This window comes from Amblyomma americanum, chromosome 1 (assembly GCF_052857255.1).
Source record: "Amblyomma americanum isolate KBUSLIRL-KWMA chromosome 1, ASM5285725v1, whole genome shotgun sequence".
NCBI classification, from domain to species: domain Eukaryota; kingdom Metazoa; phylum Arthropoda; class Arachnida; order Ixodida; family Ixodidae; genus Amblyomma; species Amblyomma americanum.
The window spans coordinates 63,612,744-63,626,960 of record NC_135497.1 but is presented as its reverse complement, the minus strand read 5'-3'; the positions used below and the strand labels follow the sequence as shown (position 1 = coordinate 63,626,960).

The window sequence follows — 14,217 nt, the reverse complement described above, 5'->3', positions numbered from 1 at the left end:
GTACTGAAACTCGCGTAAAACGGGATAAAACAATGGTATGCGGTTTGAACTTGATCGGTACTCTCGTACCCAACGTGACCACAAAGAGCTATCATAGTCTTGCTACTGTTAAATGCATCAAGTTTCCTAATGAAAAATACAGGGTCACTGTTGATTACATCAAGGTTCGTAGTGTGAGAAATTGAGCTGGAAAGCGTGTTTGCCTTCACTTTAGCGAGAGAAGGCACTCAGCATGCCGGCGCGTTACGCATACGTGCATAGAAGACTACAGAAACGCTTAAAGATTAGCGCACAAGTAATATAGCAGTCCTGAAGGCATACGGGAACACTGCAAGATTACAAGTGTTGTTGTTGTTAGCCTATCAAAAGATGGCACATACCCACAATGAAGGATCGGCAAAGGATCGGGTGACTATTCACCTGTATTCAGGTAATTAAAATGAAAAGGACGCGGGAAAGCGACACCAGAGGATTCTTCCTCGTGAACGGAAAAGGGGTGAAAGTCTTGCTCAAACACCTTGTTTTCCTTCGCCAATTTCGCTCCTGCTTTGCTATCACTTTCTCTACATAATTACAAGTGTCTCCATTGATGAAGTGTTTCTTTTTTTTTCTTCTGCGGTCTTTCTAACAGAACCGCGTTGGATTTGGACACCAAGCTTTCTGTTGCGAACAAAAAATCAGCTTTTCGGTTTATGAAATCGGATACACGGCCCGTCGCAACTGGGGCGTGCCTTCAGATTCCGCTTTCAACAACAGCTCCGTTTGTTCCCAGTCAAAACGCACTACAGGATTCTAAGACAGAACATTTCTGTAGTCTGTAGTCTTGTCGTATTTTGGGCATGTCTTGTGTAGTCTGTCTTGTCTTCTGTAGTCTCTCTTGTCTTTTGTAGTCCTGTCTTCTGTAGTCTGTCTTGCCTTTTATAGTCTGTCTTCTGTAGTTTGTCCTCTCTTTTGTAGTCTGTCTTGTCTTCTGTAGTCTGTCTTGTCTTCTGTAGTCTGTCTTGTCTTCTGTAGTTTGCCTTGTCTTCTGTAGTGTGTCTTGTGTAGTGCTCGTACACTGTGTAACAGTCGTTACTGTCACCTGTCAATTAACACAAGATTTGTGTTCTGGAGTAGGCTATGCACAAAAATGCACAGCTTGTTAATGGTCGCCTCTCAATTAACAGAAGCTTTGTGCATTCCAGAGTAATTCGTGCACAAATCCACTAGAATTGAAATGAAAATGATCAATATTTATTTACTGTTTCGTGCTTTTTTTTCGAGCTTGCTGATGCATGCTGTCCAGCGTTGTCCTGGCAGCAGGTTCCTAGATACATCGCCCATGAGCCAAGAAAAATGGTTTTTGTCTTAGCTGAAAAAAACAAAAAATAGAGATCACCGCTGCTGCCTGCGCAAAAAAAAAGTGAAAGCGTTGTTGCTTCCTCGACACAGGTCACCTTTCAAATTTGGCGCCATGGTTGTTTTCTCGTTGACTTGATTGGTTATCAATTAACTCTTATTTTACCCTCATTTCATCCCAGCAACGATTTCGAGTTTTCAAATTTCCCTCCACGGATCGTTCCTGCCCACTCACTGAATACCCGCCCAGTCTAATCACGCGTTCATTGCCTTTCGCTTCTCAATAATTATCTAATTGCCTCTAATTTATCACTCTTTTTCCTATTTCCTGGTTAAGTATAGGACACTTATCAATGGTCACGTGATTGCTCATTTCGAGTTTTCAAACTTGGCTCCAAGCTTTGGCTTTGTCCATACTTCCAGTTTTTCAAACTTGGCACTACGCTGTAGCTCCACCTACTTTCAGCGTTTTCAAATTTCGCGGCACTTTTTCTCTGGCCCAGCCACTTTTTGGACATTTTTGGCTGTAAATATTTTTCCGATTATGAAATTTTCTTTTCGAGCAGCATCCTCACATCATCCTCTGCCAAATACACAACCAATCGTATGACGCTATCTCTTCTGAGTTGCCCACAACTGCTGCGGACACGATCCCCGGCAACATAGCCTAGTAAACTTCTCACTCTATTCAAAATGTTGTAATACTGAACAAGGCTTATGACTGGCCGAGTTGGTACTGACTCACCTTAAAACCAGCCTGAACACACAAGAAGACATGAGCTCAAGAGGCGGGACTAACAAAAATTTAATTGAAGATTTTGATTATTTGATTTGTGAGGGTTTAACATCCCAAAGCGACTCGGGCTATGAGGGACGCCGTAGTGGAGGGCTCCAGAAATTTCGACCACCTGGGGTTCATTAGCGTGCACTGACAGCGCACAGTACACGGGCCTCTAAAATTTCGCCTCCATTGAAATTTGACTGGTGCGGCCAGGATCGAACCTGCGCCTTTTGGGACAGCAGCCGAGCGCCATAACCACTGAGCCACTGCGGCGGCATCATTGAAGGAAAGCCGCAAAAGGAGACCCGCGAAGAGATACAAGCGCACAATAACCCAAAGCAGTGAAAGGGCGAAGTGCAATCAAAGGTCACTGGCATACTAATGAATCATCTAAAAAAGCAAATTCCTTACGGTGAAGGTTTTCCGATGGCTTAGCTACACGTGTCCTTAGCCTTACCGATGTAGTAAGCCTCAATTATCTACCGACAGATTTATCCCTTCCATAAACCACTGATGTGTCGTTGAAATTAGGCGTGCAAAGAGACATGTCATCCTCAGATTTGCATTCACAAGATTGAGCATACAGTGCCAGATTAGAAATTGCCTTCCCACTATAGAGTGAAAGTGCTCAGTCAAGTGCAAATTCAAATATCTGCCTGTCTGCCCATATTAGTTGCAGCCATAAAGCAGTGGAACGCAATAAACTCCATTACTTTTGCAAGTGGTGAACCTTTTTTTGTGACACTGTCCATTGTGGACAAGTACCCAGTTTTATCAAGCCTTTTTAATGGCGGCACAAAGGCCTCCTGTCTTGCACTTCGCTGTTAAGACAACAGCAGCATTACGCTTTCCCGCGACTTTCTTGAGACTGTGAAATACTGTGGAGGTAAGGTGTATCAGCATCATCGGAGTATGTGCTCCTTACCCTCGAGCGAGTGAAAACAGACTATGACAGGTTGTTGAGATGGGCAAGTGGGAACCCAGCTTCTTGGAAACCTGCTACAAGAATGCGTCCTCAGCAGTGATGACATGACTTTTCTAAAGCTGATGTCATGCACACGACTGCACACCCATCAAGTGTTTCCATCTTTACTGACCTTAACCAGCGACAAATGCACCTCTTCACCATCCTTCCCCAACAACGAGTGGTCCGACTGGTAGCTAAAAAGAGCCTTCCCTGATTTTTAGCTGTAGCCCCGACAAACATATTCGTCCACAAAGCGCAAGTCTGCATCAAGAAACTGCTAACGGTTCTGCTTAGACAATTCTGATCTAAAAGACAGGCCTTGACAGCATGCCTTAAAGACTCCTAAAACATCTTGTGCCAACTTATCTGAGCCTTCTGTGTCCAGAAAAATTACAGTCATGAACATAACGAAATGCTACTATGCCAAGGTCTTCCAAACAGGGCTGTAATGCCTTATTGACTTTAGACAAAAAATGTTGCTGAGCAAAGGTACGACCTGCGTGTAAATACCGCCCTGCCAACTGACAAATGCGGATTTGCAGTAAAAGGACAACAGCCCCAAGAAGCCAGCAACCGAAATCACGCAATCATCTGTAAAAGCATGTTCATTGTTCACCCTGATGCAGTTTGCACATACCTCAGAGGTCTATCATGTGACAATGAATAGTGCATGCACTCCATGTCGATGCTCACTGCAGAGCACCTGCCCAGGTTGCTGTCCACAAGAAACTAGAACTCCACAGAACTCCACTCTTGTGAGTTGGCAAGGCGGTATTTACATCAGAAATCAGGCATATGCAGAGGGTCCCAGGTTGCACTGTTCCTCCGCGACATTCTTCTGTCCAGAGTCGATACCGCATCAAAGCCCTGTTTGGAAGGCCTCGGCATAGTAGCATTTCGTTATGTTGATAGCTACCTAATTTTTTTGCACAAGGAGGGCTCAGATAAGTTGGCACAAGACGTTTTAGAAATCTTTAGGCATGTGGTCAAAGCCTATCTTTTAGGTCTGAATTTCACTAAGCCTAACCGTTTGTAGCTTCTTGACTTAGACCTGCGCTTTGCGGACGACCACATATGTTGGCGCCAAAGCCCAAGATCAGGAAACCTCTTAGCTACGAGTTGAACCACTCGAGGCTGGTGAAGGACAGGTTGGCAATCACATGCATCACGACTGCTTTATGGAAGTCATGCCATCACAGTGTTTAGAATGCATTCTCGGAGCAGGTTTCCAAGCCAATGGCACCTGGGTTCCCACTTGCCCATCTTGCGCACCTGTCAGAGTGTGTTTTTACTCTCTCGAGGGAACGGAACACCGTTCACATGATGCTGACGTAGTTGAGCAGCACAAAAAGACGGGCTCTATACCTTACCTCCACGCCATTTCGCACCATCCCAAGGAAGTTGCACCAAAGTATGATGTTGCTGTTGTCTTGACCGCTAAAAGTAAGGTAGGAGAACTTTGCTTCTTCGTTCAAACTAGGCTTGATACAACTAGATAAAAAATGTTCACCACTTGCAAAAGTAAACCGGTTTTTTGCATTACACTGCCTCGTAGCTGAAACTACTATGGGCAGACAAGCAGATATCTGAATGTGCGCCTGGCTGAGAGCACTTTCACTCTATAGAGAGGAAGGCGAATTTTCACCTGACACTGCACGTTCAATCTCGTGAATGCAATCGGAGGACGACCTTTCTATTTGCACGCCTGATTTCTGCGGCACATCAGTGGTTTAGATAAGTGATAAATCTGTCCTGATATAGTTGAGGCTTACTACATCAGTAAGGCTAAAAACAAGTGCCTGGCTAAACCGTCGCTGAACCTTCACTGTAAGGAATTAGTTTTTTAGATGGTTTACTAGTACGTCAGTGCCTTTCGGTTATTTTTTGCCCTCTCACTGCTTTGTGGTCTTGCGTGCTTGAATCTCTTTGCAGGTCTTCTTTTGCCACTTTCCTTAAATAAAATTTCAGTTGTTAGACCAGTCTCATCTTGTGCTCATCTCTTCTCCTGCTTTGTGTCTTCCGGCTGGTTTTAAGATGTAATACTGAATGCCGAAAGAAAGCCATTTTAGAGTCAAGTGCACTTATAATGGCCACAGCTATAAGGAATGTTCATTTATTACAAAAAATAGTGCTTACTTCATTATTTATGCATGAAGTATATGACACTGCATCAAAATAAAAAAAGGACTAAGCCTCTTACCCTCATGGCCAAACTGCAGTTACAGCAAACAAAAGGACACCATAAACCTGCCCCACATGCAAAAGCTTGCACTACAGGCCAATGCAGAAATAAGATCAGATTACATCCCAAACTGCATGACACTGCCACGCAAAGTAATGATTGTGACAGGCAATAAAGGAGCAACAAAAAGCAAACTGTAGGTAGCAGCCAATCTCATGCAGACAAGCTACAAGGTCAGGCCAACATAGACGTGGAAGAGATTTGAAAAAAAAGCCACAACAAGCACATAATAATTTTTAAGGTTTTCACAGCCCTTTAAATGGCAAATACTTTCTTGAAAAAACATAACAGAAGCGGCAATTTTTTTTCGGCAATCAATTTTTTTCACGTACTTCATTATTCTTGAAGCATGGGCGGGCATAGAGTAGTCAGGTTAGAGCATGCGTTCCTAAGCAATGCCATGCCAAAAACTGTACTTACAGAAAAAGCTTGCCTTACTGAGTGAATACCACTGGCCATCCACTAATTTCCCAGCCTGCTCCAGGATCCTGGCAAAAATCACACGCAACTTGGTGGCTTGCACAACTTCCATGCAACTCTTGGTCTTTAGCTGGAAAAAAATTGAGGGATCAGTGAGATATAAAATTTTACATGCATTGCTTTGTTTCAATGACCGACTAAGAAAGAAACAGCGGTTTCTGTGAGCGCAACTATTTTTTCACACTAGCTTTCTACAGTAAACCATGTTTATCGCGACCTAATTCACACTTACTTGCTGCACGGCCCCAGCACTACTGTGTATAGCTCTATGGTTTCAAATGCTTGTTAGCTCTGAGCCCTTGGGCTTGCACTCGTTAATGCAGAAAACCTCGGAAAGGGCAACCAGAGCTTCGAGCTTTAAGCCATAGGTATTCAGAAGATCAGTGGTCTGTGGGAGAACTTTTGGCTGGGTGACACAGTAGCAAATGCTTCTCCAGCTACTTTCACTCCATTTCAAAAAACTCGCACAGCAGAGACCTGTCCTCCATTTTGCATTGCAGAAACAATCACTGAAATTCAAAGCACGCATACTAAATGCACACCTACCTTCCAACACAGCTTCATAATAATGGGTATAATTATTGGAATGAAATACCAGTCAGTACATGTAGTTTTCAGTTTATCCAAAAATTATAAGCAACCGACAAACAATACACAATAAAAGAGAAATAAAATAACCAGAATTGTTTAAAAAATCTGTCAGAAGAATTATGTGACATCCACTACACTCCAGCAGTTCTTCGCACTTGTGCACCTTCAAACCACACTTTCTTACAGGCACATTTGCACAGAGATTGGGTTGAACCTGATCTTTAAGAATCTTTTTTGGTGCAACAGTAGGAAGAAACCAGGTTTTACCCAAAAACGAAGCACCCTACACATTGCATCACAAGCCCAGATGGTGCACTTGAGTCGCCTCTTATGCTTATGCAAGAAACAGGAACAGAGATATCTTGACTAAATCAAAAAAAGAAGTGCAGTGCATGTGTAATGCAGAGAAGATATAAGCAATACCACACTAAAACACTGGGAGGATTCCAAGAGTAGGTTAATGCATGAATGGGTGGCAATCAGGTGGCTAAATGAGATTAGGAAATTTGAGGAAAAAGGGTGGTAGCATGTGGCACAGGAGACAGTTACCTAAAATGAACTAGAGAACAATTGTTCTGCACTAATTTTAACTGCACATTCACACGACAGACAAAATCACTAACTCCAGGAACAGACTGAGCATCATGCAACTCAATGTCAATCACCATTGCAAATGGCACCAGCACCACAGACTGCACATGAGGAAAAGTAGACATATTTTTGCTTTCAACTTTGAGCAGCAGTCAGCTGCGCTTTTAGGAGCAAAGCTCTAAAGTACGGCAACATTGGCACTTTGTTTTACTGACATGAGCGTGCTTGTGAGCGTGCAAGTCCCATGTTTGTTTTGCACCAAATGTGTTAATTGCGAGGTATGTTTAACTAAAGAGGGGCATCTAACATGGGAATCAGCTCTTCATTACTTCCCTTCTATATCCCTCCCTTATATCACGGTTCAAGTGTCCACCAAAATGTGAGACAGTTACTGTTACATTTCCTTGAATTTTCCTTCAACTAATTTTAAATTTTGTAAGTATACAGCTTTAAGAAGGTAGAGGCACAAACTGTGCAGTATAACCATATGCTATGGCAATAAATCAGCAATAAATCTATGCTGACAGCAGCTTGCTCAGTGCATTGCAAGGATGCTTTACCATACAAGGATTGGTGTCATCGTGCAATGTTACATTACTGACTGACAATTTGGTCTCTGTGTCAGAAATACTGGTAAACCATCATTGTAGAGCACAATGTTTTTAAAGGGATAAATGAACATATAGGTCCTTTTCGAGGACACATATGCATACCAGGCAACAGGTGTGCAATGTCAAAGCACGTTTATGTTAACAGCAGCTGCGTCAAGAGCTACATCAGCGACTATATTTTGTACAAGTCTACAGTTCCGGTAATTATAAGCTGAGGTACTGCTGTGAAGTGCATGTAATGCATTTCTAAACCTAGCTGCAAGCCTATATTGAAAATATTTTTCTAAATAGGAAGCTAAGATATGCATCATTGAAAAAGAATAACTACCATGAACGGATCAGGAGGGATGACACAGCTGAAGGCAGGAAGCACGCATGGCCCAATAGATGCTGGCCGCTGGCAACTGCAAATAAATACATCCAGAGCAACAGCTGTCAGTGGCTGTAGCCATGTCATGAATGACAAGAGAGGAAATCGTCTACTGCTTTAAAAACTAAACTTAGATGTAATATAAGTAAATAAAAACCAATGAGCTAGCCCATGACAAAACAAATGAACAGATTTTATTTAATGCACCCATATACATTCTTTGAGAAGAGTCACAATGACTGTTATAACCACACTGAAAGATGAGCTGGCTGAAATACCGCACACCAATTTGAATATATGATGTGCAGGTTTTCATTAATTCCTATCATGGTGCCTTGCACCAATGTCTAGGTATTAAATTGAAAGTTGCAACCAGTCTGCCTTGGTTAAATGAGAAGAGAGAATGGAAAAAAGGAGGCCTTCACTAGCAAGAAGCTTGATATCTCACAGCACAGCTTGGCATCATAGAAAAATTGCTAGCGCATTTAACAAATCTGCATACAATTAAAAGCTGCACAAATTTGTCGACTGGCAATGCAAGTAAAGGCAAGAGAAACAAAAAAAATACCAAAGAACACTCGTGAGTGCGGCGAAGGGAGGTCTGTGGGTAGGATCCCGTGCCTGGGAAGAGTTCCGAGCTCGGAGAATCGCCGGCACCACAGCTGATGGCACGCAACCAAGAATAAATAACAAAGCGAAAATAAGTAACAAAAAAAACCATCGACAATGGCGAACGACTTGAATGCGGGCCACAAAAGCGAGGGATATAGCAAAAAGGTAGAAATCCTAAATAATTGTGCAGTTGCATATCCGACAGCTCGCAGTGCTCAGAAGGAGAGGAAGCATCAACGTTTACAGCTCAGGAGACGCAAGATTGATCTAACTTTGACAACACTGCCTCAAATCCTGTTCCACTGGGGAAGCACAGACAAGTTTACAAATGACAAGGAGATCAATATGAACTAGCCTTTCGCATGCGATCACTGTCTCAAAATTTAGTATGACGCAGATTAAGGCACAAGCACTAATCCGATGAGTACTAACCCTGAGCAAAATAGTGCGGTGTCTGATCGCAGCTGGCCTAGCGCGAGCGCTCCGCCGCGCGGCACTTCTCGCTCATCGTCTTCTACGCAGTGCAAATCCATGCTTTTGCACCGAGTGTCGAAGCGCTAGCAAGCGAAAGCGTAACTCTGTTGTGATATCTGGTGCCATTTTTATTTACCACGGCACGCGAGTTATAAATGCACATAAAGACAATGAGAACAACACTTGTCATGCAGGATATAGGCCCTGCTTTTTTGGCGCCGCATTATAGCTGCGGCAACCGCAAGCGGACTGCCTCCACTCACATCCCTATATAGCCGCATACAAATAGCACGTGTGAATACAGATCATTAGCAAAGAAACGCAGAGCGGGACTCAACGGCCATGCGATTCATCCAGGCTTAGTAAAACGCCGCAGGAGTCTTCGTTCCCCTAACAGATGAAAAGACGTCGCAGCACTCTTCATGGCTTACCCGTTGAAACTCGCCAATGTTGACAGGCCGAAATCCTGGTCGTTGGCTTCCAAAACACACTCCTGCTCACCTTCCTATTGAATGAGTTCTTCACACGTGTCCGCCGTACAAGTACTCAAGCAATGCCTCAAAGAGGCAAATAATACAAAACACGACCTGCCGGTTGCGCTGCAATGGCGCCGGCGCTGGCGATTATCGTGGATAAGTTGAACGCAATTGGCACGATGGAGAGTAGCGGCGATGCATTAATTTGCGCGACACTGGCACGCTCACCGGAGATCATGAAACTTAACAGCTTAATCGGTGACCAGTACAAGCGGAGTGCTTTGATATCAACTGCGTTACGAAACTACTCGATACTTGCGTCTCACTTTAGCTAATATGCAACAGTGGATAGCACTCGCCGCATTCTGATCGCGTGTAGTTTTACAAGCAAGAGCCCACTAGCGCATCGAAGCAGGCGTGTTTTCGAGCTCGTATCGTTACGAAAAATACGAGTTGTTTCGGCACGTACTGGAATTGAAGTTCTCAGCCTGTGCATCACGGACGGTGACGATGGCGTCGCGGACGATCTTAACTAAGACTCGCCGCAAAGCAGCCGATAACCCAAGCATATGTGCGTTAAAGGTTGTTCATTGTTCACCAGTAGTGCAAGCGTGGGCATAAAGTATCGCTCAGTCGCAGCGCCAGTCACTCGCTTCTCGATTTTCCAGCCTTCCGAGTGAAGGTCGCAAGCTGTTGAGCCAATCAGTGAGCCAGCGGGAGTGAGCGAGGCGAGCTTTCGGGAACGACGCCGCCCGCGGGCGCGCCGGGCAATGAACTACGCGCTACCCCTTGGCTGGCCTAGTCGTCGCTAAGCCTAGCCGGTTTCGCATCGATGCAGCAGCTGAGTGCACTTCGAAACTGGATAGCGCTGAGGTGCTGCTCTCGTCATCGTTTTACTGTGAACCTCGTCTCATAGTAAAACAAAGATATGCTCGGTTTCCGCGACACCTTCAGGAGCGGAGCCAGCTGAGGCCAGGGGAGCCGTGATTCAGCAGCAGCAATTAAAGGCGCCGTGGGGAGAGATTTGTTTGTATTCCTGTTATCGCTTCTACCAACGACTAGATATTGGCCAACGATACTCCATCCGACGGCTTAGTATGGACTTGAACATACATTACTGTCGCATTTTTCTGACTCTGACGGCCGGTATTCAGGCTGGCATGCCGCGCCCGTACGTTATCATGTCGCTCAACTGTATGGCCGTGGTGCACATCAAAACCCCCAGACATCCTCCTTTTTGCTCAGATTGTCATAGCGCACAGTCACACTGGGACCAGAGTAGTTTAGAGGACCGAGCGCGGGTGCACAGGAGCTAGACTGTGTCAAAGCAGGCGAAACTCTTTAAAGCGCGCGGTTGACGTCAGTCCCAAGACTTTATTCTCATTTCGACCGAGAATCAAATCGGTTCAAACTCGCCGGCTAGGCTTAGCGACGACTAGGCCAGCCAAGGGGTAGCGCGTAGTTCATTGCCCGGCGCGCCCGCGGGCGGCGCCGTTCCCGAAAGCTCGCCTCGCTCACTCCCGCTGGCTCACTGATTGGCTCAACAGCTTGCGACCTTCACTCGGAAGGCTGGAAAATCGAGAAGCGAGTGACTGGCGCTGCGACTGAGCGATACTTTATGCCCACGCTTGCACTACTGGTGAACAATGAACAACCTTTAACGCACATATGCTTGGGTTATCGGTGTTACTGTGTCATAGCAGGCGAAACTCTTTAAAGCGCGCGGTTGACGTCAGTCCCAAGACTTTATTCTCATTTCGACCGAGAATCAAATCGGTTCAAACTCGCCGGCTAGGCTTAGCGACGACTAGGCCAGCCAAGGGGTAGCGCGTAGTTCATTGCCCGGCGCGCCCGCGGGCGGCGCCGTTCCCGAAAGCTCGCCTCGCTCACTCCCGCTGGCTCACTGATTGGCTCAACAGCTTGTGACCTTCACTCGGAAGGCTGGAAAATCGAGAAGCGAGTGACTGGCGCTGCGACTGAGCGATACTTTATGCCCACGCTTGCACTACTGGTGAACAATGAACAACCTTTAACGCACATATGCTTGGGTTATCGGTGTTACTGTGTCAAAGCAGGCGAAACTCTTTAAAGCGCGCGGTTGACGTCAGTCCCAAGACTTTATTCTCATTTCGACCGAGAATCAAATCGGTTCAAACTCGCCGGCCGCCGCATTTCACCTTCGGCTGCATACGCTGCTGTCTATATTTAGCGACATTTTCGTGTCACCGTCATGAAATTTTCAGTGAAGGCAGTGAACGACATCGTAAAGTATTTTTTTTTGCTATTTTATGATAAGCACCACGTCACTGCCGCTAAAAAAATTCTCCGCCAACACTGCATCAGCGTTGGACTTAAGAGCGTTAGCTACGAGAGCTTCAAGTGTTTAGATCGGGGTGCTAGATCGGGGTGCTCAACAAACGTAGAGAAGACAAAATACAAACATCTGAGGGCATTTCGTTTCGGAAACATTCGTTCTAAGATACAAGCAGCGTCATCTACTTCAAAGATTTTGCACTACTTTTGCGATTTACAGCCACCTTCGCTATATCCGGTATGTTTCCTCCTTATATATCAGTTAACGAATTTTATAAACGTGTGCATTACAACAACATTAATTGTTTGACTGCATCCGGAACTCTCTGCGACAAACGAGTAGGCCTTGTGGCTGTCTGGAAGTCCCCGGGATGCACGGTTTGGGGGCGAAAAGGTCGTCGGGGCGAATCTCACACATATTTTGGGCTTCATCTAAATATTTATTTTATCCTCAGGAACAAGGTCCCCGGGGTTCCACTTCGATAGCCGCTATACTGGCATATGTAAAACGGATCGAAGGTATCTGTGACAACTGAGGCTCTACGCGCCCGCTAATGCTATGTGATATAGTGTGGTAACTGTCTTGGCTAATTTGACCTTCCCTGCAGACAGACGTGTCCTTGACAAACGTAAGTAGTAAGAGCTGACGCTCTTAAAACTGAAACACGCGGAAAAATGATATCGGGGTTGCTTTGAACATTTATACAGAGAACTGCATGCATGCACACACATGCTGCCTTTGTGTAGCCGGATGGTTATGGCGAGTAATTTTCCCTGATTGACGATTAACGACATTCTTTTCCGCGGCGCATAGAAGTGTCGTTGGTTTTTTCTGCGCTTATAGTAGTAGCGGTACATTATGTTACATGGCTTGAACATGTCACAGAAGCCAAGAGGACACTGACTTTCAGTAGCGCCATTCGACTTGCGCACACCGATTGGTGTGCAGGCGCTGTCGTGGCTGCAGCTACATGCCGCCACCGCAAGAGCGTGCGGATACGCAGGCACCGCTGGCTTCGCCGCTTGTGCATACAGCTTTTTGGGCTTTCAAAGCCGCATTATACTCTTGAGCATGCACTACTTTCGTCACATTGTCATGTGGGAACAGAAGGGAATTAGGTGAGTGCTCGAGCAGTGCCTCTCCTCTAAGCCAATTATCGTTCGGTGAGAGAGCCAGGTCGCGGGAAGCGAGTTGGAAACTCGATTCGCCAATGTGAATGAGCAATTCATTTCGCTCGGTGCCCGTCACCAACAGACCAGAGCACCTCGCATCCTCTTCGCGACTCGCCACAGTGAACGCGCTTTGAAGCATCTTTGGTCAATTTGATCCTATCGCTGTCACACGACCGCACGGCAGTATTTCTAGAATTCTGCAGCAAAATAATTACCCTCACCAGGTATCTGTCGCGTGACTCATCCCACGAATGGTATCTGTCGCGCGGCATATCCCACGACAAGATGTTGTGTCGCGCGACAGGCCGCACTACAGGTACTTTTTTCGCGTGAAAAGAGGCGCGCTAGAAGTCTGTCGCGCGACTGAACCAACGACAGGCAACTTCGCTGAGGCACGCAATCTCTGTCGCGCGGCACGACTCCTACTGTCGCGCGACAGTACCTGCGACAGAAACCTGTCGCGCGACAAATGCTGCGACAGGGGCCTTCTTCGCACGACAAAATGCAGGAAAGATGTCTGTCGTGCGGCAGAACCTACCACAAACAACTTTGTCGCGCGAAAGAACCCACGACACGAAGCTTGTCGCACGGCACAAGGCACGACAAGACAGCTTGTTTTGCGACACAAAATTGTGTCGCGCGACAGATGCGCGACAAAAAATTCTGTCGTGCGTTTTGATCGGGTTATAAAACCGGCGCTGTTTTCCCCAGCATGAACAGAAAAGTTCCGTAAACAAGCACAGTGATCGAGATCAAAACCGCGTAAAGAGCGTTACAGTGAATGACTCTGAACGCAAAACATTTGCAATATAACTTTATGAAAGCTATGAGGGCATAGTGATATTAGCGAAACTGAGAATGTCGTACTGCAGAGCACTGCGGAATCAACCACAGCTAGCGTCAATAAGCGAAAATGCAGTAGTCATGTGGAAGATAAGACGTTCTCTCTCCACCTTCTCCGTTATTTAGTTACTGATGAAAAATCGGTATTACAACAATTGAGCATGCGCATTGGCGCCGTGCACGTCGCCGCAAGGGCCAGAGTCCGTGAACGCGGAAGTTCCACTCAGTCGGGCCCGCTAGCCGTTAGGCTCTTGTCGAACCGCGACTCCATGGTCAAACAAGAGGTGGAAGCCTTCTCTGCATGCAAAAAATGTCACCGGAATGTGAGCGCACGCCAGGAACGGGGGAACGCTAA

General features: G+C 45.8%; 1 long non-coding RNA gene across 1 annotated transcript; it reads right to left on the bottom strand.

The window, feature by feature from the left end:
• Positions 1-5,743: 5,743 nt before the first annotated feature.
• On the bottom strand, positions 5,744-9,155 carry LOC144133197 (uncharacterized). The gene is made up of 4 exons (XR_013315005.1): positions 9,016-9,155; positions 8,540-8,633; positions 7,930-8,005; positions 5,744-5,878 (listed from the first exon to the last, which is right to left on the bottom strand). It is a non-coding gene; the product is annotated as an uncharacterized LOC144133197 (long non-coding RNA).
• Between the last annotated feature and the right edge of the window lie 5,062 nt (positions 9,156-14,217).